Source organism: Emydura macquarii, unplaced genomic scaffold (genome assembly GCF_026122565.2).
Source record: "Emydura macquarii macquarii isolate MOO-44397 ecotype Brisbane River unplaced genomic scaffold, CSIRO-AGI_Emac_v2 contig_2681, whole genome shotgun sequence".
In the NCBI taxonomy this organism is placed as follows: Eukaryota; Metazoa; Chordata; order Testudines; family Chelidae; genus Emydura; species Emydura macquarii.
Window position 1 is genome coordinate 4,818,324 of NW_027132818.1, and position 26,175 is coordinate 4,844,498.

A 26,175-nucleotide genomic window follows, 5' to 3' on the forward strand; every position below is an offset into this window, starting at 1 on the left:
AAATTATTAATTTAATATTATTAAATGGTTTTAGACAGTTTTCATTGCAAAATATAGGACATTGCCACAGAGAATTAGAGACTTTTCCAGGTATTGGTTTGATTGGGAGGGGTGATCAATCTGGTGTGGGCGGAGCAGCACTGTCTCCAAAATGGTGTCTTCTGTGCAGCATGCTTTGCAAAATGATATTCTCCTCGCGGTGCGCTCTGCAAGAAAGCCCAAGCAGAAAAACATGCAGGTTGCAACTCAATAAAAAATACCACCAGACTTTAAAAAGGTGAACCCAAAAGCACTAGAACAGTGTTCCAGCTCAACTGCACCACTTATGATATGGTTGTTGTGTGGGCAGAGTGCACACTTAAGGCACCAAACAGTCTCGAATCTTTACCTGAATAGGTTTGAATTTTTTTAAACCGTAACCTTAACTCTGAGTTCTCTAGACTTATATTGCTTTATTTTGGGATAATTAAAATATTTCTGTAATGCTTTTTATCCTTAAGTTAGGATATGTATTTTCAACTTTAACTCCATCTTAATGTATAATCTTCTATTTGGGAAGCTCCTCATTAGACTAACTTTTAGACAAATCCCAGGGTACCACAATTGATACGTCCCCAATACTCAGTGCACTATTATTCACTATCTTTATCTTGTCAGACCTGCCCTGAGGCAAATGCAGTAGACCTTCATATCACAATCTAGTGCTACTAAGTAGACCAAGAGGCCCAACTGAACCATTCTGTTGTAATTCACTTGAGGCTTCTACCTTTGATTTACCTAGAACTGACTTCACATAAGACTTATGAGAAATATTGGTAGAAGCTAGGAATGCCTCATTCCAAGACTTTGGAGTTGAGCAAATAAAAGATTTTTCAATTAGGGGACTAAACAGAAAAATCTAGGGAGAAAATCGAGTTTGAGTCAAACAATTTAAAAAAAAATGTATTCAAAGGATTGAAAAAAAAAAAACTCAGATTCCTTTTAAATCAACTCAGGATGAAAATCTTGGTTTTTGATTCTTTTTGAGCTGATCAAAACATTTTCTTTGAGTGAAGACATTTTTTTTCCCAGAGAGTTTCTTATTTTAATTTGGCCATTTTCTGTGTTTTCCTACCCTTTTGTGTGTGTTGACCAAATTTGAAATTGAAACTATTTTGAACTGAAAAAAATCAAAATGAAACTGACTTTTTGGAAGAAAAAATAAAAACAAACTCGAAACAAAATGTTTTGAAATAGCCAAAACACTACTTAGGCCCTTTCAAAAAAAGTTTTCCAACTAAAAATATTTATTGCATGTGCCCCAAAATTGTGACTGCTTTAGGCCCTGAAAAATGCCTTTTTTGGTGAAAAAAAGAAATCGTCAAAAAAAAAAAAAAAAAAAAAATGTCACCCGTCTCTACTTGACAACATGCAGTGAAATGGAAGCACAGACATCACACTCCAGTCAGCCATGTTCTGCTCTTAAGCAAATAAAGAATTGTTCTTGTTTGTCCATAGTTAACATCACATGGCAGACAGGGCAAATTTTGAAGCTGCTGTTTCTTTCAAAAAAACTTTTCAGCCAAAAATATTTAAGAGCAACCAATTTCTACACAGCTTAAAAATAACCAGCAAAATATGCTGAAAAGGCCCGACTAATGCTTCACCTGTCTGAAACCACTGTATGTTTAGAAAATCTTTTAATAGACACTATCAATCTAGCAATTAATACATTAATAAATAAAACTTTTTACTGATGCACCTACCATTCTGTAATTATATGAATTGGCCCTGACTTTGAACAACAATCCTATGTGGAAATTTCTGCTACAGATGATTGACACTTCACCAATAACACAACTGTCAGTGAGTACATGAAGTATTCTATCAGTGACCAGAGCAATGATAGAGGGATTTTTTTTTTTTTTTAAATTTATAAACATAGTGCACTTTTGGCCTCTTAAAGAACATCTGGCATTTTCATATATATAATTGCATTGTCAAATTACAGTGCAGGATACAGAAGCTGTGCCTGCAGCTTAAACCTATTAATGTGAAATCACAAATATTTCTTATAATTGCAGCATACTTACTTAAGAGTGAGAAAAAAAACCAATTGTCTTGAGAACTTTACTAGAAAAAATGTTTTTGTGGAGGTTGTGAGGTTACTCCAATAAATAATATAAATCATAAGTGAAATGGTATTTACATATAAAATCATGTAATTTGAAAGAAAGATTGTTGGTACTGAAATGTCTATAGGCACAAGGATTGAGCAGATTTGGGGAGCTTTTTTGGGGGGGCTAGGGAGCATAAATCATAGAAGGGTAGGCCTGGAAGGGACCTGGAGAGGTCTTCTAGTCCAGTCACCTGCACTCAAGGCATAACTAAGTATTCATAGAATTATTAAATAGTTCTGTGGTGGGAAAAAAAATCACTAAGTGTTCTTACTGTGGTATAGCAACCCCCCTTGTTCTCGCCTATTGGCAACAGTCTCCTCTATCAGTGGGGCCTGCAGTAACTCCACCCCCAGACTGAACAAGTCTTTTGTCCCTTCCCCTCAGCATGCCCCCAGAGCCCAGGGAGATACATTGCAATGGCTCCCTCCTGCCAGCTGGGGCCAAGGGTTTTCTTCTTCTCTGCTTCTCTGGCTGCAGAGAAGCACCGGGGGGTCTCCTCCACCTGCCACAAACCTTCTGGTAGCTTTCTCCTCCTTTGCTCCCTCCCCTTTAGGGAAGTCAGGGTTTAAGTACACCTGAAGTGGCCCTTCATTGGGTCCAGGTGTCTCTAATTGCCCTGCAGTAATCTCTCCTCTGCCTGCAAGGGGGGGAGGGGGCAGGCTTTGGCATTCTTGGGCTCACATACCGGCCCTGGTATACCCTTTTACGCCCCGACACCTGCGCCTTCTGTGGCACGAGGGAGACCCTGGTGCACGCATACCTGGAGTTCACCAGGCTGCAGCCCCTCTTCTGGCTCCTCCAGAACCTCCTGCTGAGGTTCTGGCTGCACTTTTCCCCGCACTTGTTTATTTATGCACACCCCATCCGTGGCCCCACAAAGTCGCAGGACCTCCTCGTCAACCTCCTCCTGGCCCTGGCCAAAGTCGCCATCTTCAATACCAGGGAGGGGAGGTTGGCTGGGGAAGTGTCCTGCGACTGTGGGGCCTATTTCCGTTCCCTTCTCCGTTCACGTCTCCGGGCAGAGTTCTTCTGGGCGGCATCCACTGGCTCCACGGACACCTTCCGGGAGTGGTGGGCGCTGTCCGGGGTTCTCTGCTCGGTGTCCCCGTCCAGTTCCCTTCGTTTATACCTCTGACCCTCACGCCCTTTCCTAGAATCATAGAATCATAGAATATTAGAGTTGGAAGGGACCCTAGTCCAACCTCCTGCTCAAAGCAGGACTAACCTCAGCTATATCATCCCAACCAGGGCTTTGTCAAGCCTCAGCTTAAAAACCTCTAAGGATGGAGATTCCACCACCTCCCTAGGTAACCCATTCCAGTGCTTCACCACCCTCCTAGTGAAAAACTTTCTCCTAATGTCCAACCTAGACCTCCCGCCCTGCAACTTGAGACCGTTGCTCCTTGTTCTGTCATCTGCCACCACCGAGAACAGCCTAGCCCCATCCTCCCTGGAACCCCCTTTCAGGTAGTTAAAGGCCGCTATCAAATCCCCCCTCATTCTTCTCTTTTGCAGACTAAACAAGCCCAGTTCCCTCAGCCTCTCCTCATAAGTCCTGTGCTCCAGCCCCCTAATCATTTTTGTTGACCTCCGCTGGACTCTCTCCAACTTGTCCACAGCCTTTTTGTAGTGGGGGGGCCCAAAACTGGACACAATATTCTAATGCGGCCTCACCAATGCCGAATAGAGGGGAATAATCACTTCCTGTGACCTGCTTGCAATGCCCCTCCTAATGCAGCCCAATATGCTATTAGTCTTCTTGACAACCAGGGCACACTGCTGACTCATATCCAGCTTCTTATCCACTGTTACCCCCAGGTCCTTTTCTGCAGAACTGCTGCCTAGCTCATCGGTCTCCAGTCTATAGCTGTGCATGGGATTCTTCCTTCCTAAGTGGAGGACTCTGCACTTTTCTTTGTTGAACATTATTAGATTTCTTTTGGCCCAATCCTCCAGTTTGTTTAGGTCACTCTTTATCCTATCCCTACCTTCCAGGGTATCTACCACTCCCCCCAGCTTAGTGTAATCCGAAAACTTGCTGAGGGTGCAATCTACCCCATCCTCCAGATCATTAATATAGATGTTGAACAAAACCGGCCCTGGGACTGACCCCTGGGTCACTCTGCTTGTGACCGGTTGCCAGCTAGACATGGAGCCATTGATCATTACTCGTTGAGCCCTATGCTCTAGCAAGTTCTCTATCCATTTTATAGTCCATTCATCCAACCCATACGTCTTTAACTTGCTGATAAGAATACTGTGAGAGACAGTATCAAAAGCTTTGCTAAAGTCAAGGTATATCACATCTACCGCCTTCCCTACATCCACAGAGCCAGTCACCTCATCATAGAAAGCAATCAGGTTGGTGAGGCATGACTTTCCCTTGGTGAATCCGTGTTGACTGTTCCTGATCACCTTCCTCTCTTCCAAGTGCCTTAAAATGGATTCCTTAAGGACCTGCTCCATGATTTTTCCAGGGATTGCGGTGAGGCTGACCGGTCTGTAGTTCCCTGGATCCTCTTTCCTCCCTTTTTTGAAGATGGGCACTATATTTGCTTTTTTCCAGTCCTCAGGGACCTCCCCCTGTTGCCATGAGCTTTCAAAGATAATAGCCAATGGCTCTGAAATCACCTCAGCCAACTCCCTCAGCACCCTCGGGTGCATTGCATCCGGCCCCATGGACTTGTGTATGTCCAATCCTTCTAAATAGTCTTGGACCTGTTCCTTCAGCACTGCGGGATGTTTGCCTCCTTCCCATTCTGTGCCACCCAGTGAAGCAGTCTGGGAGCTGATCTTGTCTGTGAAGACAGAGGCAAAAAAGGCATTGAGTACCTCAGCTTTCTCCACATCCTCCGTCACTAGGTCGCCTCCCTCATTCTGTAAGGGGCCCACACTTTCCCTAATCTTCCTCTTGTTGGCAACATACCTGTAGAAACCCTTCTTGTTCCCCTTCACGTCCCTTGCTAGCTGCAACTCCAATTGTGCTTTGGCCTTCCTGATTTCATTCCTGCACGTTCGAGCAGTGTTTTTATAATCCTCCCTAGTCATCAGACCAAGCTTCCACTTCTTGTAAGCTTCTTTTTTGCGTTTAAGTTTGCCAAGGACATCTTTGTTAAGCCAAGCTGGGTGCCTACCATATTTGCTATTCTTTCTGCACATCGGGATGGTTTGCTCCTGTGCCCTCAATAAGGTTTCTTTAAAATACAGCCAGCTCTCTTGGGTTCCTTTCCCCCTCATATTAGCCTCCCAGGGAATCCTGCCCATCAGTTCCCTGAGGGAGTCAAAGTCCGCTTTTCTGAAGTCCATGGTCCGTATCCTGCTGTTCTCCTTTCTTCCTTTTGTCAGGATCCTGAACTCGACCATCTCATGGTCACTGCTGCCTAGGTTGCCACCCACTACTTCTTCCCCTACCAAATCTTCTGTTTGTGAGCAGCAGGTCAAGAGAAGCTAGGCCCTTAGTTTGTTGCTCCAGCATTTGCACCAGGAAATTGTCTGCGACACTCTCCAAAAACTTCCTGGATTGTTTGTGCTCTGCTATATTTCTCTTCCAGTGGATGTCAGGATGATTGAAGTCCCCCATGAGAATCAGGCCCTGTGAACTGGAAACTTTCCCTAGTTGAGTAAAGAAAGCCACATCTACCTCATCCTCCTGGTCTGGTGGTCTGTAACAGACACCCACCACGACATCACGCTTATTGTTCTTGCTTCTAAGCTTAACCCACAGACACTCAACTGACTTATCTCCAGTTTCATACTGGAGCTCAGAGCAGTCATAGTGCTCTCTTACATACAGTGCAACTCCTCCCCCTTTCGCCCCTGCCTGTCCTTCCTGAACAGTTTATACCCATCCATGACAGTGCTCCAATCGTGAGAGTTATTCCACCAAGTATCAGTTATTCCAATAATGTTGTAGTTTCTTGACTGTGCCAGGACTTCCAGTTCCTCCTGCTTGTTTCCCAGGCTTCTTGCATTTGTGTACAGGCACTTGAGATAAGTAGCCGATTGGCCTACTTTCACAGTATGAATCGGGAGTCCTCCCCTGCTACACCCTCCTCCTTCTGCTTCCTTGTGGTGTCCCTCTTCCCCACTTACTTTCGGGCTTAGGTCCCCGTCCCCCGTCGAAACTAGTTTAAAGCCCTCCTCACTAGGTTAGCCAGCCTGTCTGCGAAGATACTCTTCCCTGTCTTTGTTAGATGAATCCCGTCTCTTCCTAGTAATCCTTCTTCCTGGAACAGCATTCCATGATCGAAGAATCCAAAGCCCTCTCTTCGACACCACCTGCGTAACCACGCATTTACTTCCACAATGCGACGGTCCCTACCTGGGCCTTTTCCCTGAACAGGGAGAATGGATGAGAACACCACTTGTGCTTCAAACTCCTTTATCTCTTTTTCCAGAGCCACATAGTCCGCAGTGATCCACTTAAGATCATTCTTGGCAGTGTCATTGGTGCCCACGTGGAGAAGTAGGAAGGGGTAGCGGTGTGAGGACTTGATAAGTTTTGGCAGTCTCTCCGTCACATCTGTAATCCTAGCTCCAGGCAAGCAGCACACTTCTCTAGTTTCCCGATCCGGACGGCAGATGGATGACTCCGTCCCCCTTAGGAGGGAGTCCCCGACCACCATCACCCTTCTCTTCCTCTTCAGAATGGTGGTCGTGGAACCCCCGTCCCTAGGAGAATGCATCCCTTGCCTTCTGATCAAATGGGTCTCCTTCTGATCCATTCCCTCCGAAGGGTCCTCCAAATCATTCTCTGCCGTAGTACTTGTGCAGAGAGGATGAAAACGATTCCTTACTTCTAACTGCATGGTGGGCACATGGGTTCTCTTTCTTTGGGAGGTCACATGCTGCCAATTTTCTTCCCTGTTCTTCAGTTTCGCCTGCCCGGCCTTTTCTGAATCTTCCTTAAACTCTGCCTGTGCCCGATGGAGAAAGACATTTTTACATTTGTTGTCCCAAGGAATTAGTTGCTCTCTAGGTCTGGTGGCTCCTCCCCTTGGGCTGGGGGAGGGGCCTTGAGCGGTGGGCGGGCTGATGCCCGCCCACCACCCCTAGTTTGCAAATAGGTATACCCTTTTACGCCCCAACACCTGCCCCTTCTGCGGCACGAGGGAGACCCTGCCGCACGCATACCTGGAGTGCGCCAGGCTGCAGCCCCTCTTCCGGCTCCTCCAGAACCTCCTGCTGAGGTTCTGGCTGCACTTTTCCCCACACTTGTTTATTTATGCACACCCTGTCCATGGCCCCACAAAGTCGCAGGACCTCCTCGTCAACCTCCTCCTGGCCCTGGCCAAAGTCACCATCTTTAATACCAGGGAGGGGAGGTTGGCTGGGGAGGTGTCCTGCGACTGTGGGACCTATTTCCATTCCCTTCTTCGTTCACATATCCGGGCAGAGTTCTTCTGGGTAGCGTCCACCGTCTCCGTCGACATCTTCCAGGAGCGGTGGGCGCTGTCCGGGGCTCTCTGCTCGGTGTCCCCTTCCGGTTCCCTTCGTTTATATCTCTGACCCTCACACCCCTTCCTATTTTTACATTTGTTGTCCCACGAAATTAGTTGCTTTCTAGGTCCAGTGGCTCCTCCCCTTGGGCTGGGGGAGGGGCCTTGAGCGGTGGGCGGGCTGACGCAAATAGGTTTGCAAATAGGTATACCCTTTTACCACATTACGTATTATGAAATATTTTATTTAGGCAAGTTCATTCAAATGCATAAATTCAACAGTATACATCAGCCAAAGTTCAGCATTTTGAAGTTTTCAGAGCATAGGACTGGAAATATGAACCCTTGAGTTTTATATCAGCCTTTACCACTGATCCACTCTGTGACCCTGAATAAGTGTGTCTTAGCCTGATGATCTTCAGGGCATCGTGAAAAGTTATCTTTTTTTTTTTCCCCCAGGCACTTAAAAATGAAGTGTAGGGATTAGGAATTGACTCTTTAAGTTACCTGGTTCACTAGTAGTGGGGTCATATTAAATTCTACTGGTATTCTTAAGATATTCATGATGTATTTTTCAATTATGTCCAGGGTGCTGCAGTACATTGATAGGTGCCCTTTTTAGCTTTTCTATAAATCCATAAATAGGTAATCTACACATCTAAATATTAGGATGATGTTAGTCTAAAGTAATATTAATGTAGGCCATATGCCTCTGGCAACATTAATTACTTCTGCCAGGGGCAAAATAATCTTCATAAGACATGACATAGATGGGTTAGGAAGCACATGCACTAAAATGAATGGAAAAAGTCTGACTCCAGGCATCTTCCCAGAATGCCTGTCAGCAGCTCTAGTCATAGAAGATCTAAGGAATGTGAATTATACAGGCTGCAAAGGCTGTAAAAGTCATAGTGATAGGGTTTTTTTTTTTTAATTTACTGTTGTGGGGAAAAATAGAGCTGTCATTTAGTATAGTTCATACCCTGCTTGTTTACAACTTGTAAAACTACAAAGTTATGGAATACCAGCTAAATCTTTGTAATTGTATCTACTTACGGATAGAAAGGTAACTGGGAATAGGAAATATGGCAAAAACATTATTTCACATTGCTTTTAAATAACTGTTGAATTTCTTATACTCACTATTCAGAACATTCAGATAATTTATTAAACTTTGTAACTGAGTTGTGTACTAAAACTGTATTGCAAGCCAACAACTGAAAAGGTAGTATGAAGGTCATTATAAACTGGTGGAAGTTTCCCCCAAATTAGTTCTCCAATGTAAATGAAGGGAAGGAAACAATTTAGAATCTGCTCAGAGAAGGTGTTGTGTAAGGAGTACTGATTTAACCTATTCACCCTACAATGAGGGTGTAGATGCCTTCTGAAGCATGCTCCCTTCCAGATCCTGTGGATATTGAGATTGGTCAACTGCAACTGCCAGAAATTCAAAAAATTAGTTTCATTCTATTTTGGGGGAAAAGCGAGAAGCAGAAACTTCAAATTTCCTGAGAAAGTGAATTTCTGACAACTTTGCTTTGAAATAACTGACGAATTTCATTTTGAAAATTTCTGTGCAAGTGTATCTAGGAGTCCTGGCTCCTGGCAGACATGGCTTCTAGGACTACGGGGTTCATGGTTCCCTGTGTGCTCTGATGGGCTGACAGGGAGCTAGGAGCCTTGAAGTGCTGGGAAATGAGGCTCTTGTGGCTTCCAGGCTCCATGCTGTGGAGCCTAGGCCTAGACCCTGAGAACCCTACCTCCCAGCTAAGCTGGGACTTCCAGTGTGCCCGACTCTGTGGCAGGAAGCTGGGAAGTCCTGGGTTCCCCAACTCTGGGTCAGTCTACATGGTGGGCTGCTGCAGATCCAGGAATCATCAACCCCAGGGCAGTCCTTCAGGAGTGCTGCTGACAAGCCAGGCAGGTGAGCTGGCAGCAAACCAGGTTTCAAACAAACTTGCCTGGCAGGCAAGATTCAAAACCTGTCTGAGTTCTGTACAATATAATATATTTCCTGAAAATGTGTCACTTCTGATGAATTGGCATTTTCTCACAGAAAAACATTCTGTTGGAAAATTTCCTGCCAACTGTAGTGGATATCCAACTGGATATCTGGAAAGACTTAATACATTTGTGGTATTGATTAACAAAAGACACGCTTCTGTCTTCTGAAGCTGCAGAGATTTTAAATGAGAGAAGGTTTCTGAGCAAGATAGAATAGAGTGTCAAGCCTGTGGAAGCATGAATCTTCTGATCCCAGGGGTTAGGAGAATTGGGCTCACACCAAAACTCCAGTTCTAAACACGACTGAATTCTGGGAAAGATCAGATGTGTACCAAAGCTTTGCAGTTTAGGTCTCATCTGTTAGGAGTTTCTGCAGCTGCAAAGAAGGATTCCTTCAACCGCTGAAGCTCTGAATTGGTAGTGGAACACAGTGGCCTGTTTCATTCCCTAACATTTCACCTCAGATTTGGTAACAAGCAGATATAATTACTTTTCAAAAAATTTTAAATAGAACAAACAGAATAATTAAATCTTGGAAACTTATCTAAAGGTTTAGTACTTTGGAATATGTGACCTTAAAACTGAGGTGGGACATTCATTTCTGCTGAGTTGATCACAATGCAGAGTATATATATCCCTCCCCCCCACCTACCCAAACACACACTCCCGTTCCCAGGCATACCCCAGTTAGATTAGTACATCCTCAGATGAAGAATGTTTACAGGACTTTGTCCGCCTGCCATTCTGTTTGCAGAGTCTAAAATTAAAAAGATTAAAAGGTACTTACTAATTTTATCATCTTTTCATCGCAATAAAGCTTATACAGATATAAACAATCATGTTTTTTAAACTAATCTGCAAACTTTTATGATTTGTCCTTTTTCATTGATGGAATTTTGAGCAATAATTCACATCTTGCAGCACATGTGAATACCTGTTCATGATACAAACTCTATAACCAAAATTATTCACATGGATAAAACAATGATAAGAAAGAAATCCTGTTATTTCTATCTGGTGTGTGATTTAATGATGTAAGAGTTATAAGTAATAATGCTCTTTAATATACACACATTTCTGAAAGCTACTGGCTGCTTTTACAAAATATTTTTAAAGTGAAGGGCTAGATTTTAAGAGGATGCAATTTTCAACACTCCACATTTATGTCTGGCTGTATGGGCCTGGATCTTTTAGAACTGGATCAGTCATGATAGTCTTGATTCCAAGACTGGAGATGAACCTGACAAAACTCTTCAAGAGTCCCAAAAAACAATAAAGCACTGAAAAGTGTAAAACACTTTAACTACAGTAACTAACTACAAAACAACTACTAGAGGAAAGACTTGGAAACTGAAGATCCTAAACCCAGGGCTAACTGTAGAGAGGAAATTACTGGAGCTCTTGGGAGTGCATGGACCTTGTATAGCTATCTGGTGTACCACTTGGCACTCTTTCCAGGAGGTTCCCAGAGCTCACTGGTGCTGGGGGGAGCTTTCCGGGAGCATGAATTATCAAGGAAGAATAATATATTTCTAGATTTGTGCCTCTAATCCTATTTACTCACTAAGATCATAGAAAATGGCAGCCAAAGCCATCAGACTTTTTCTATACTAAATTTAGGTTACAAGCATAGTAGACTTAGGAGGAGGAAAAATGACCTGTTACCTGTATCAAAAGCCATCCCATCAGAGACAACTATGAGTATAGTATTCATATCCCATTATTCTCAAAGCTGGCTCCATCTGCTTACTTATAAAAAGAAAAAGAAAATAAAAAACAATAAACTCTCTTCCAATCTGACTAACTCCGTCATTCAGAAGTGATATGGTTTTGACCCAAACTATATATGCTTTGAGTGAAAGGCAGGAGTTGACTCAAAACTAGTGCTGGTTGAATTAATTATTGCAAAATCACTGTTGGAAATTTAGCTCTTTATTCTGTTCTTGTAATATTCACCAACTGATCCTGACTTCCACTAATATATTCGTTGTTCTTAACTGCTTGTCAATGTGGTGAATACATTTCATACTCTAAGAAGGTACTCATTTAGAGGAGTAGTACTCAATCTGTGATCTATGGACTACTGGTGGCTTAGAGAATTTGCTGCTGTCCTGCAAAGGGCTGATTGCTAACATTCTCCTCCTCAGTGCCTTAAAAGAAACATGACATACTTGCTGAATTTTCCATGATGAGAGTTGCTGTAGTTGCCATAAGGATGTCCTGTAACTCTGCATGGGGAGGAGAATTTTATATAAGATAATGTTTTCCTAATTTAATAGAGAAACTATGAAAAAATTTGAGAACCCCTAAGTTGGACAGCCTGCTATAAATTGTATGTGTTAGGCCATCTAAGTAACACAGTATGGGCTCAATTATAGCTTGGCCATGAGCCCCAAGAAAAGAATAGTATGTTATAGCCTGAAGTAGGTGAGAAGACAGGCTTTGAGTGAATCTTAGCTTGCCTCCCAGTTGCTCCCTTGCTCCAAAGGAGAAGTATACTGCACCAGGTATAGAACAGATACAGCATACTTCCCTCAACATGTCTATTAGCATAGCTACGCTAAGTGGTCTCCACCTACTCCTCACCCTGCCCTGTTTACTTTTGCCCACAATCACAGCAAGGGGGGGTATTGGTGGATGGAACATAGCAATCCCTTGGAGACCAGTCTCCTCCATATGCTCCTACCTGCAATCCAGATAACACCTAGGCTTTACGGTCCTTTATTTACTTATGTAGCCACCATACAAGCTGAGCAACAATCTGTCTCTTAATGGCTGAAACTCTTTAAACAGACTAATGACAAATAATGGACTGCCCATTTCTGGTACACATTTTTTGGATGAATGGATTCCAACCTTCTTTCCGATTGCATAAATGCATTGCAACCCGGTTAATGTCAGGCTGGAGATCCAAACCTTTAATTATCTAAGCTACCTCATTCTTGTTTTAATGATGTAATTCTTGATTTATACAAAGAGCACCAACAAATAGTGGTAAGGTTGGAGAGACTGCATAATGAGGAAAGATTGGAAAAGCTAAATATATGCTGCTTGTGCAAAAGACAACCAAAGGGCCTACAAGAATTTGAAGAAGTATTTGAATAGAAAGAAGCAGAAATTCTGGCATGTCAAGTGTAAAAGTATAATTAGGCAGGTCAAAAAAGAATTTGAAGAGCAGCTATCAAAAGAACCAAAAAGTAGCAGTAAAAGAAATGTCAAGTGCATCAGAAACAGGAAGCCTGCCAAACAATCAGCGGGGCCATTGGATGATCAAGGTGCTAAAGGAGCATTCAAGGAAGACAAGGCCATTATGGTGAAGTTAAATGAATTCTTTGCATTGGTCTTCACTACAGAGGATGTGAGGGAGATTCCCAAACCTGAGCCATTCTTTTTAGGTGACAAATCTGAAAAACTGATTCAGATTGAGATGTCAGTAGAGGAGCTTGTGGAACAAATTGATAAATTAATCAGTAAAAAATCACCAGGACCTGGTGGTGTTCACCAAAGAGTTCTGATGGAATTCAAATATGAAATTGCAGAACTACTAATTGTGTTATGTAACCTATCACTTAAATCAGCTTCTGTTCAGATGACTGGAGTATAATCGAGGTGATGCCAATTTTAAAAAAAGGCTCCAGAGGCAATCCTGACATTTACAGGCTGGCAAGCATAACTTCAGTACCAGGCAAATTAGATGAAATTATAGTAAAGATCAGAATTATTAGACATACAGATTAACACAATTTGTTGGGGAAAAATCAACATGGCTTTTGTAAAGAAAAATCGTGCCTCACCACCCAATCTATTATAATCATTTGAGGGGGTCAAAAACCATGCGGACAAGGATGATCCAGTTGATATAATGCACTTGGACTTTCAGAAAGCCTTTGACAAGGTCCCCCACCTAAGGCTCTCAAGTGAACTAAGCAGTCATGGGATATGAGGGAAGGTCCTTTCATGGGTCAGCATCTGGTTAAAAGACAGGAAACAAAGCATAGGAATAAATGGTCAGTTGTCAGAATGGAGAGAAGTTAATAGCAGTGTCCCCCAGGGATCTGAACTGACACCAGTATTGTTCAACATATTCATAAATGATCTGGAAAAAGGGGTAAACAGTGAAGTGGCAAAATTTGCAGATGATACAAAACTATTCCAGATAATTAAGTCCAAAGCAGGCTGCGAAGAGTTACAAAGGGATTTCACAAAACTGAATGAACAAAAATAGCAGATGAAATTCAGTTTTGATAAATGCAAGGTACTGCATAGTGGAAAACATAATCCGAAATCTACATAAAAAACGATGGAGTCTAAATTAGGTGTTACTACTCAAGAAGGAGACCTTGGAGTCACTGTGAATAGTTCTCTGACTACATCTGCTCAATGTGCAGTCAAAAAAGCTAACAGAATGTTAGGAACCATTAGGAAAGGGATAGGTAATAAAACAGAAAATATCATAATACTGTTATATAAATCCATGGAATGTCCACACCTTGAATACTGCATGCAGTTCTAGTCATAACATCTCAAAAAAGATATATTAGAATTGGAAAAAGTATAGCAAAGAGGAAAAAAAAGGTTAAGGGTATGGAAGAGCTTCCATATGAGGAGAAATTAAAAAGACTGATACTCTTCAGCTTGGAAAAGAGACAACTGAGGAGAGTTATAATAATGGTCTATAAAATCATGAACAGTGTGGAGAAAGTGAATAAGGAAGTGTTATTTACCCCTTCACAAAACACAAGAACCAGGTGTCACCCAATGAAATTAATAGGCAGCAGGTTTCAAATAAATAAAAGGAAGTACTTCTACACAGAGTCAATCTGTGGAACTCATTGCCAACGGGTGTTGTGAAGTCCAGAACTATAACTGGGTTCAAAAAAGAATTAGATAAGTTAATGGAAGATAAGTTCATCAATGACTATTAGCCAAGATAGTCAGGGATGCAATCCTATGCTCTGGATGTCCCTAAGCCTCTGACTGCCAGAAGCTGGAACTGGATGACATGAGATGGATAACTTGATAATTGTCTTGTTCTGTTCATTCCCTATGAAGCATCTGGCATTGGCCACTGTTGGAAGACAAGATACTAGGCTAGATGGACCCATTGGTCTGATCCAGTATGGCCATTCTTATGTTCTTAAATGTGAAAATAGGAAAAATAATTATTTAGTGTGTTGTTATACCCAAGAGAATAACTGTCTGTGTTGGGAGGAAGTCAAGAAATAACACTTAGAAAAAATGTCAGGAGAAACTTCCTGAGAGTGACATATATTAGGATTTAGAATAGTATCCAAAAGGAAAGGATAGGGGATCCCTGGATATAGTATCTGTCTGCTCATCTGACACTAACTCTGGTTCTTTTGACACACACATGCACACAGTCCTTGCCACCTCAACAAATGCTAGTTAACCTACTCTTCAGCTCCCCAGTTTCTGGTGCCTAACCTGAATATCCATGTATGCTGGAGTTTTTGCTTCCCCAAACAGTGGTGCCAATTTTGACCTGATGTTACATCACTACCATCCACTCACATCTGACCATAACAAAGCAATCTTTTTTCTAATTCTCTCTCTTCCTGTCTCTTCTTTGTTTGTCTTTGTGTATCTGAAAAAAAGATCTTTGTTACTATAAGTTAAAAACATTTTGACTGCAAACTCATTAGTATTGTAATTACAGTATTTCTCTTGCTTGTAACTCCCCCAAAATAATAGTGAAGTTTGTTTTCCTTATAGCACATCGTTAATAAAATAAGTTTTCCATCATATGTAGCTATTAGAAAGTTAAGAGTAAAAACCACCAACTTCCCTCACTATTTCCCAAAAACACAGTACTCATCTTGGGGTGCAAAAATAACACTGAAATAATTCTATAACCACAACAGGGCCTTCTCTACTGAGTCAAGATGACGGGACTGCTTGTGTCCTCAATGAGCCATCCCCTGCTTACAGTGGTTGAATAGCATAAAAAGCCCATAGGGAGGGAAGAATGGCCTCCTAGGTTATCCCCATGGTACAAGGACAATATAGAGACACAATAAGAGACTTCCGTTGCTCTTGTGCACACCTCAGTGAAGGAGTATGACACTATGAGGCCATGGCTGGAAGTGAGAGAGGGGAAGTTAGGAGTGAGAGCAGGAGTTGCTAAGGGCATTGTGCTCTATCTATTCTGGGTAAAGAGCGGAACCAGCCATAAATTAGAGCAGTTGAGAAATCCCAGTGGGTTGGAGGAAGGAACTAGGTTAATTAGTTATTATACTAATAGGATCGGCATCACTAGTACCTATGAATTAAACAAGTGATAAGATAGAATCTGTTTTTCACCATGATGTACAGTGTTAATTGACACTGAAAACGGCTGCTAAATTGATTTGGGACTGCTTTCACAAACAATTCTGGGTTACTAATCTGGAAGTATAGTGGTGCAATACATGACAATTATATGATGCCTCAAGAAGAGGAGGTTTGCTGCAGTCACCGGTGAAGCTGGCAGATCAGTGGGTGATCTTGTTAAATTCCAGATATCCAGTCATCCTTACAGATCAGGTGCCAGGGTGCACTAAACTGAAAATCAGTTGTTTTTTTAATTTAAAAAACAGCTTTTTGGCTGATGGTGAAACTACATCAGTAAGTTAGTCTAAAGCAGTATTTTTCCTGACACCTGGTGAAAAGAACAGATCTCCCAGTATCACTCTATGTGCAAAATTTTATGAACAGCTCTGCTATTTCTTAATAGCAAAATAAGTTAATGTGTTAATTTTTAAAACAAGAATGAGTAATGCTGTTTAAACAGAAATTAAGTGTTGTTTTTAAATGTCCTTGGTGAGTACACTTCCAGCTGTGATGATGCTTGCAATCAGAGGGTGTGTGGAAATCAGGCTCTGCATTGCAAATAGAGATTAGTTTTGCAAGGGGAAAGGGCAATCTGTTGTCTAAATCAGATCTCAAAACAAAAACAGACAGTCCACATTTCCCTAGGAGTTAAAAGGATCAAAATGGATTCAGCTAACCTATCAGTTCACAGTGGGTAGGGTCATAGAATCATAGAATATTAGAGTTGGAAGGGACCTCAGGAGGTCATCTAGTCCAACCCCCTGCTCAAAGCAGGACTAACCTCAGCTATATCATCCCAGCCAGGGCTTTGTCAAGCCTCAGCTTAAAAACCTCTAAACCAGTCAGATCAACCAGTCAGAGAACAAAAATTGATATTATGTGATTTGTGATTTATCCTATTCCACCAACCCAGCTCATAATTTTAAAATGTTGCACATTTGTTTAGACAAAACTTTCTTGAATAAAATTTTTTTGAGAAAGTTCCTAAAACTTTTCCCATTTCTCAAACACACTTATAAAATATAGGCAAGTTTGGACTAAAAAACCTTTCTTTAGGAACATTTCTCTTAAACCGTTTTCTAGCCAGTGTTTGATATGTAACTGTAAGCTTCCTACGGCAACACCATCTTCTACTTCATTTTGTATTAAACACTGAGCATAACTCAGTGATTAACATTATGTTTTTAAAAAATCCAATTATTTATGTTGTCGCAACAAACCACTCTGATTCAGGTAAAAGCATGAATAGTTGGATTTTCATATTGGGAAATTGAATTGGGAAAAGAGAGTGCTGGAGATTATATTTTAAAACTGGTTATTTTAACCTTTTGTTTTTCAAACATGACTTTTTGTCTGGCTAGTTCTTTAAGATGTAAGCATCTAATTAAGAATATAAAGAAAACATTGGATAAATTATTTATTAAGTATGCACTGATGAACATTAAAAGTACCCATATGTGATCCACCAAATTCAATCCCAACACAATAGAAAGAAAACAAAGGCAAGCTTTTGGGTAGTTGGCTTTCATATATGTTTAGATCATGAATGCTTACCCATCACAAAACCAAAATGTTACACAACCGTATTAATTTATTATCTTGGATTGTATATAAGATTTGTATGAAATATCTGATGCATGCATCATGATTGAGAAAGCAGAATCAAGTAGAATAATAAGACATTCATGGACAATACTTAAAGAGAAAAGGACCTCATAATACAAAGAAAATAGAAAAGGTGACAGTGGTAATTAGAGACAGTGGTAATTAACTTGTGTGATTGCATAGGATTAAGTTACTGAACTAATTCATATATAGCTGATAACCAGATAAAGGTGCACGCAACAAGGAGTTTAAAAAACAAAAAAGCAACTCCAAACCCCTAAATTATCACAGATCCTGAACTCAAACTCAAATAAAAAATTTGACTGGTTTAAAAAAGTTTGTCTAAGGTTAGTTTAATTTTATTTATTTATTTTGGTAATCTTGCCATCTCTGTGCTTTTTAGTTCAGGCTGCAAATAGAAACAATGTCAAAATACTTCAAAAACATGCATGTGCTCATGTTACAGTGTTTCCAGCTCTATCAGAAGCAGGAGCAGCATAGTTGTAAATCATGCGAGAGAGCCTGTTTTCTCAAGATTTCCAGCTCTTCATTGCAGACCCAAGAGATTGTTCTTAGGGAAAGATTCAGTCTAGTTTGAGCTATTTAGTCTAACAAAACTGTCATGCTAGGTGATTCACCCATCACTAAAATGCTTAGGTCTCAAGATCAAAAACAAATTGTACTTTCCATATGAATGCTTGTGTTCTTTCTGTTACATGAATTGCTATAGGCCAGGTATGGAATTTCTCGGAATCTTTCTCCTCTGAGTACACTATAAGTTTTAAGAGCATAAGAATGACCATATTGGGTCAGACCAATGGCCAAGTATCCTGTCTTCCAACAGTGGCCAATGCCAGGTGCTTCAGAGGGAATGAACAGAACAGGCAATCATCAAGCGATTTTATTAAACATTTATGGTAATGGGGAGAGCACTGTCATGGATGGGTATAAACTGTTCAGGAAGGACAGGCAGGGGCGAAAGGGGGGAGGAGTTGCACTGTATGTAAGAGAGCACTATGATTCTCTGAGCTCCAGTATGAAACTGGAGATAAGCCAGTTGAGTGTCTCTGGGTTAAGCTTAGAAGCAAGAACAATAAGGGTGATGTCGTGGTGGATGTCTTATAGACCAGCAGACCAGGAGTATGCGGTAGATGAGGCTTTCTTTACTCAACTAGGGAAAGTTTCCAGTTCACAGGACCTGATTCTCATGGGGGACTTCAATCACCCTGACATCTGCTGGAAGAGCAATACAGCAGAGCACAAACAATCCAGGAAGTTTTTGGAGAGTGTTGCAGGCAATTTCCTGGTGCAAGTGCTCTAGCAACCAACTAGGGGCCGTGCTTCTCTCGACCTGCTGCTCACAAACAGGGAAGATTTGGTTGGGGAAGTAGAAGTGGGTGGCAACCTAGGCAGAGTGACCATGAGATGGTCGAGTTCAGGATCCTGACAAAAGGAAGAAAGGAGAACAGCAGGATACGGACCATGGACTTCAGAAAAGCGGACTTTGACTCCCTCAGGGAACTGATGGGCAGGATTCCCTGGGAGGCTAATATGAGGGGGAAAGGAATCCAAGAGAGCTGGCTGTATTTTAAAGAAACCTTACTGAGGGCATGGAAGCAAACCATCCCGATGTGCAGAAAGAATAGCAAATATGGTAGGCACCCAGCTTGGCTTAACAAAGAAGTCTTTGGCGAACTTAAACACAAAAAAGAAGCTTACAAGAAGTGGAAGCTTGGTCAGATGACTAGGGAGGATTATAAAAACACTGCTCGAACATGCAGGAATGAAATCAGGAAGGCCAAAGCACAATTGGAGTTGCAGCTAGCAAGGGACGTGAAGGGGAACAAGAAGGGTTTCTACAGGTATGTTGCCAACAAGAGGAAGATTTGGGAAAGTGTGGGCCCCTTACAGAATGAGGGAGGCGACCTAGTGACAGAGGATGTGGAGAAAGCTGAGGTACTCAATGCCTTTTTTGCCTCTATCTTCAGAGACAAGATCAGCTCCCAGACTGCTTCACTGGGTGGCACAGAATGGGAAGGAGGCAAACATCCCGCAGTGCTGAAGGAACAGGTCCAAGACTATTTAGAAGGACTGGATATACACAAGTCCATGGGGCCGGATGCAATGCATCCGAGGGTGCTGAGGGAGTTGGCTGAGGTGATTTCAGAGCCATTGGCTATTATCTTTGAAAGCTCGTGGCAACAGGGGGAGGTCCCTGAGGACTGGAAAAAAGCAAATATAGTGCCCATCTTCAAAAAAGGGAGGAAAGAGGATCCAGGGAACTACAGACCGGTCAGCGTCACTTCAATCCCTGGAAAAATCATGGAGCAGGTCCTTAAGGAACCCATTTTAAGGCACTTGGAAGAGAGGAAGGTGATCAGGAACAGTCAACACGGATTCACCAAGGGAAAGTCATGCCTCACCAACCTGATTGCTTTCTATGATGAGGTGACTGGCTCTGTGGATGTAGGGAAGGCGGTAGATGTGATATACCTTGACTTTAGCAAAGCTTTTGATACTGTCTCTCACAGTATTCTTATCAGCAAGTTAAAGACATATGGGTTGGATGAATGAACTATAAAATGGATAGAGAACTGGCTAGAGCATAGGGCTCAACGAGTAGTGATCAATGGCTCCATGTCTAGCTGGCAACTGGTCACAAGTGGAGTTCCCTAGGGGTTGGTCTTGGGGCCGGTTTTGTTCAACATCTTCATTAATGATCTGGAAGATGGGGTAGATTGCACCCTCAGCAAGTTTGCGGATGACACTAAACTGGGGGGAGTGGTAGATACCCTGGAAGGTAGGGATAGGATACAGAAGGACCTAAACAAACTGGAGGATTGGGCCAAAAGAAATCTAATGAGGTTCAACAAAGAAAAGTGCAGAGTCCTCCACTTAGGAAGGAAGAATCCCATGCACAGCTATAGACTGGAGACTGATGAGCTAGGCAGCAGTTCTGCAGAAAAGGACCTGGGGGTAACAGTGGATAAGAAGCTGGATATGAGTCAGCAGTGTGCCCTGGTTGTCAAGAAGGCTAATAGCAGATTGGGCTGCATTAGGAGGGGCATTGCCAGCAGGCCACGGGGAGTGATTATTCCCCTCTATTCGGCATTGGTGAGGCCGCATTTAGAATTTTGTGTCCAGTTTTGGGCCCCCCACTGCAAAAAGTATGCGGACAAGTTGGAGAGAGTCCAGCGGAGGGCAACAAAAATGATTAGGGGGCTGGAGCACAGGACTTATGAGGAGAGGCTAAGGAAACTGGGCTTGTTTAGTCTGCAAAAGAGAAGAATGAGGGGAGATTTGATAGCAGCCTTTAACTACCTGAAAGGGGGTTCCAGGGAGGATGGGGCTAAGCTGTTCTCAGTGGTGGCAGATGACAGAACAAGGAGCAACAGTCTCAAGTTGCATTTGGGGCGGTCTAGGTTGGACATTAGGAAAAAGTTTTTCACTAGGAGGGTGGTGAAGCACTGGAATGGGTTATCTAGGGAGGTGGTGGAATCTCCATCTTTAGAGGTTTTTAAGCGGAGGCTTGACAAAGCCCTGGCTGGGATGATATAGCTGAGGTTAGTCCTGCTTTGAGCAGGGGGTTGGACTAGATGACCTCCTGAGGTCCCTTCCAACTCTGATATTCTATGATTCTATGATTCTATTTAGGGCACTGATCTTGTGTGTACATTTGAACTGTGTTATAAACAGAGCTGAGCACAATTCATCATCTCATTTAATTGCTCCAAACTTCTAAATGACTACACCTGGGCTATATCCCCACACTTCAAACAAATTCTGTCAAGAATGGTAAAGAAGCACTACTCACAACCACCTTCAAGGACAGTCATGGTTATCTGTGGTCAGACAAAAGGCTGAGAGACCATTTCCACTGGAAACATTTGAAGTTTCTTCCCCTCCCACACTGCCTTTAATTTATAGAACCTTTTAGTTAACACAGCCTGAAGGCACTAAATTGCAGATGGTGTTTGCTCATACTAAAATTAAAACCTTCCTCTTTCAAAAGGTAATTGTTTCCAGTTGATACATGCCACATATGATGTGGATAAGTCAATCATTTTTTGAATGAAAATAGCTCATGTATTCTTAAGAAGGGAAACTCCTTAAAAGGGCTCTGTCTGTCCCAGGAGAGAAAATAGATGGCATGCTATTTCTTGCACAACTGCTCTCAATTTAAGCATCACTACCACCTACAGTGATTCTGGTAGAAAGGAATAAAAGTATCAAATGTTCCTTATTTATAGTATATGAATGTAAAAAAAGATGAAGAGATTATATACTTGAAAAATGCTGCTTATAACAGTGGTTTTGTTTGTTCTCAGTATCTTTGCCAAAGCTGTGGATATTCTGAACAGCTGATGACCAGATAACAAGTAAACAGACTGTAAATGTTCTGGGACAGGAGCTATAGTTTTACTTTATGCTTGCAACACATCTAGCACAGGTCTCCAGTTGCTACACTAATAAAAATAATAAATTACATTAATAAACTACTTTATAGGAACATTAAGGTTGCAAAGTCAAGCACTCAAAAGTTAGGAAATATCTTAATTTGGCCCCTTTGTGCATATTCATTTTGATACAGGCTTTCTATGTTTACAGTTTCCTAGGCTGTTAAAAAAACAAACTGAAATAACCAAATTCCTCATATGGAATCATACTGACAACAGCAGGTTGAAACCTTTGTTTCCACAATATACACAGATAACAATGTGGCTGATAGCAGCAGCAGTAGGTTGTCATCTATGTGTGTCACCCACTAGAGGGATATAAGACATACATTTTGCCAGTGGGTTTCACAGATAAGTGCTGACAGCAGAGGAATGGTCAGACTCCAGAATCCTGTGTTCCATTCCAGTTTCTGTGGGGAGTGTACTCTAGTATGTCTGTCTCAGTCTCTCCTTGCTCCACCTGCTCAGCACCTCATCACAGCCCCCCCACCTCTGCTCCTCTTCCCACTCTACCCATCCTTTCCTCTTGGCTCCTAATATGACTCCCCCCCCCCACCAGCTGTATGTTCCAGTTTGTCTTTCTCTTTCTCTCCCTCAGCTCCACAACCCAGGCCCCACAACCCCACACACCATTTTTTCCCTATTTGTAAGTGCAAATAGAGTAAGAAAGATCTCTTCATATTTTGGAAATGATGCCAGCAGGAGTTAAGTCCCTACTTTGAGAAGAGAGCACTTTCCTACAAGTGAAAAGTCTGCCTGGAATGCATACTTGCAGACCGGAGGAGTAGTTTCCTAATATGAGTGCACTGCACACAAGCTCCCAGAATAGTTTGTCCCCTGCTTCTGTAACTGAGATTTGGTCATTTCTAAAACTACCACCTGCTTGGTGTTTTAATTTGAATCATCCAAGTGAGCTGAGCTGAAGTGAGTGACTGTATTTGCTTTATTCAAGAACACACACTCCAAGTTATTACTATGTCAATGAAAACAAAACTATTTCCTACTGTATATTTTCACCTTCATTTACTTTAGCTGTATCAGATAAGAGATACAGTAAATGTTCGTTGATACCGTTCTTTCCTGGTTTAAAACTATTGTTCCATATAAAAATAAACCCCCCTACTCTAGGTAAGATGTGTTGGCCTGTTGCAATTGCACTGCCTCATGGGAGACCCACATTTGTTTTCCATGTCTTGGCTCTTGTTCCGCACTCCAAAAATGATTCTGAGCAATATGGAGAAAAAAAAATGCATGTAGCTTTATGAAAATGGTCATGAAACTTACCAGCTCAAACAAAAATCAACCGCCCCACCATTTACAATGATGATTATATTAAATAAACAATGACAACAAAAAAACACCTAAAGAAATGTATTTGCTTGTTTAGAAAAAGCGTTACTCTCCCTAGGCAAGTGTGCAAATATAATTTAAGACGGGCTTTCCTGGGGGATGATTGCATAAGCACCGGTAATATTTTCACACAGCTTTCTTAGCAGTTGATTCATAACTGTAGAACCCAAAACACATGGGGGACAACAAATCTCTCTGCCTTAATAACAAAATATAAAAACCGCTATTTTCAATCTCATGTCCCTGCAATGATAACCACACATACACGTTTTTCCTCCACTTGAGGGACACAGAGAGAAGTGGAGATCCTGTGTCTTCTTCTAAAACATGTAAGGTATTGAAATACTGATGATTTTGATTGATTAAACACCTGTATAGATAGGTCCTGATTCAGCAAAACACTTAAGGATATGCTTGATTTTAAGCACTTTCTTAAATCCTTCCCTTCTTAGCAAAGTACATTACACCCAGCCTGAAAGTTAAGCAGGTGGGAGAGGTCACTTAAAGTTATGCACATGCATAGTACTTATTGCTGATTAGGGATGAACTTAATCATGTGTCACTGAAATGAGGCCATAGTGCCCTTTCCCACCAGCTGCTGATCATCAGTCCCACCATCAGTCCTCAGAGCTGAGGATAGGGTTTTAAACAAAGGAACCTAAGTTTCCTCAGGGTGCTGTCAGTAACACCAAGAATCCAGGGTTCTCTGTCTATGAGCTGAGGTAGTTTTAAAGAGCTTAACTAGTGTCATTCTACATTGCAGGTGAGACATTATGAGCAACCATAACATATCGATAAGGTGTCACTGAAATTTTTAATCAAACTGGTAATTAAGACCATAAATATTTATTTTTAAGAATTCTATGTAGCAGTTACTGTGCTTTCCACATCATATAAGTAAAACACAAGTACTTCACATTAAAATTCTGATATCAGGCAGCGAAAAAACAGCCCTATTCTGTACAACAGCTGAGTCTACTATAAATAAAAATTCTAGACACGTTACAGAATTAAAGAATGTTGTGCTAAGTAGTGCTTTGATTTGGGTAATGAGAGTCAGTAAATCTGATCTCAATTTAGATTGCACTACAAGCACAACAAATTGGGTTTACTATGTGTATAATTTTTGGAGGCCTAATTACAAAAGTAGCCCCTGAAACTAAACCTTCAAAATGCACCCCCTTTTGCTGTAAAGGCAGAGTTATGCTGTGTTACATCAGCTGAGGATCTGGTTCTTGTTGTACATCAAAGTAGATGATTTGCATGTACTTGCAAACTTTTGTTAGTCTAATTTCAGAGGCTTATTAAAAAATTTGGCCCTATATCTATAAATGCCTGTAATGAAGATCAATTTAAAGTGCAAAAAGCTACAGTGATTAGGCTATCCTGGCCTTTAGCAGCTGAAAGATTTTTCTCAGCACACAATCCTTTATACCTGCTTTTGCTTTATGAAAAATTCTTGATAAAAGCTAAAAAAAGCAATTATTTGCATCTCCCACCTTTTCTTCCAAACCACACTGGCATCCAAAAAAGAGAATTTATTTGGCAAGATATAAAACTTAACCTTTCTTTTTGTGCTCTACTTCATAGTAAGTAATTCTTCTGTTTAGCAGTCCGGTGAACATCCTTTTGAAGAACCGTAATAGAAATCAGTCTGGTACTTTTTTATCTAATTCAGGCCAAGGTATAAAGTGGGGGAGAGGGGCTGTGTCTCTGACAAAAAGAAAGAATGAAGTGTCTATACAGAAGCTTGTATTATGTCTGAGACTCAAGTGAATGATGCACTTGAAAGGCAAAGGTATAGTCTGGATATTTGACCATACTTCTTTGAGACAAAGCTTGATAAAAGATTAAGAGAACAGTCAATCCTCAATAAACACATAATTGTATACTACTGATTCCCATACAATGGTTCCTTTATGAGCTGTCTCCTCTTTTCAGCTCTTCGCTAATCTCTAACTATGACAGTATAGGTGTGCCTTGGAGTCTTGAAGATTTCTAAGGGTTGTTTTTTTTTTTTTAAACAGACTGCAGATATCTCACAGGAGACAAAGGCTTGGTTTGTTTCTAAAAAAAAAAAAATCCATGTAAAATCCCCTAATTTTAAAAAGTGCAAGAGAAATTATACATTACCAGTCAAGACACAAACATTCTTTGAATATGATTATTTATCCTCTACTTTAGCTATATCATATAAATCTGGTTGAACTAGCATTAAATACTGCAGCACTATTTAGTGCTAAACAAAATTCAAGCCTTAAGATGGTAATGTAGAAAGCAGTGTGTGTGTGTGCATGCAAAATTACTACCAACTATTAAGTCAAAGGAATCCAGCCAGGCAGCAAGTAGGGAAAATATGAAATCAGTAGATTTCCCTTATTGTTTTCATAAAGCCTCTTATTTCATATGGTAGTATAATTGGCTACAGATTAAAAGATTTTACTTCTGGACTAGGAAAGGGCCTCCCCGACACCTACCCACACAGAAATATATAACTATATGGAATGGAAAAGCCATTTGTTTATGTGCTTCCTTTTGTTTGAAGAGTTTCCTCTTGTCATTAAGGCACTATTGCTATCTTTAGACAGAAGAGTAAATTGTGTCAGTGGTAGGAGGAATGACCTTGCTTAGAAAAGTCTTACTGTGACTGTGAATTAGACAGTATCCTGCCTACCAGACACTTGAGCAAATTTAACTAATTAGCACAGCCTCCCATCTGGTAGCTACACTCACTTTGTGTGTCACATATTCCTCCAGCAAAGCTCTGATGCACTGACATCTCTCTTGCTCTTAAGTCACCAGCTCTCCCAGGTCATCCAAGAAGGAGCCTCT

At 41.4% G+C, this 26,175-nt stretch overlaps 1 long non-coding RNA gene across 1 annotated transcript; it reads right to left on the reverse strand.

Annotated features, from left to right (window-relative positions):
* On the reverse strand, positions 1–26,175 carry LOC137164715 (uncharacterized). The gene is made up of 3 exons (XR_010923179.1): positions 26,077–26,175; positions 10,284–10,358; positions 1–206 (listed from the first exon to the last, which is right to left on the reverse strand). It is a non-coding gene; the product is annotated as an uncharacterized lncRNA (long non-coding RNA).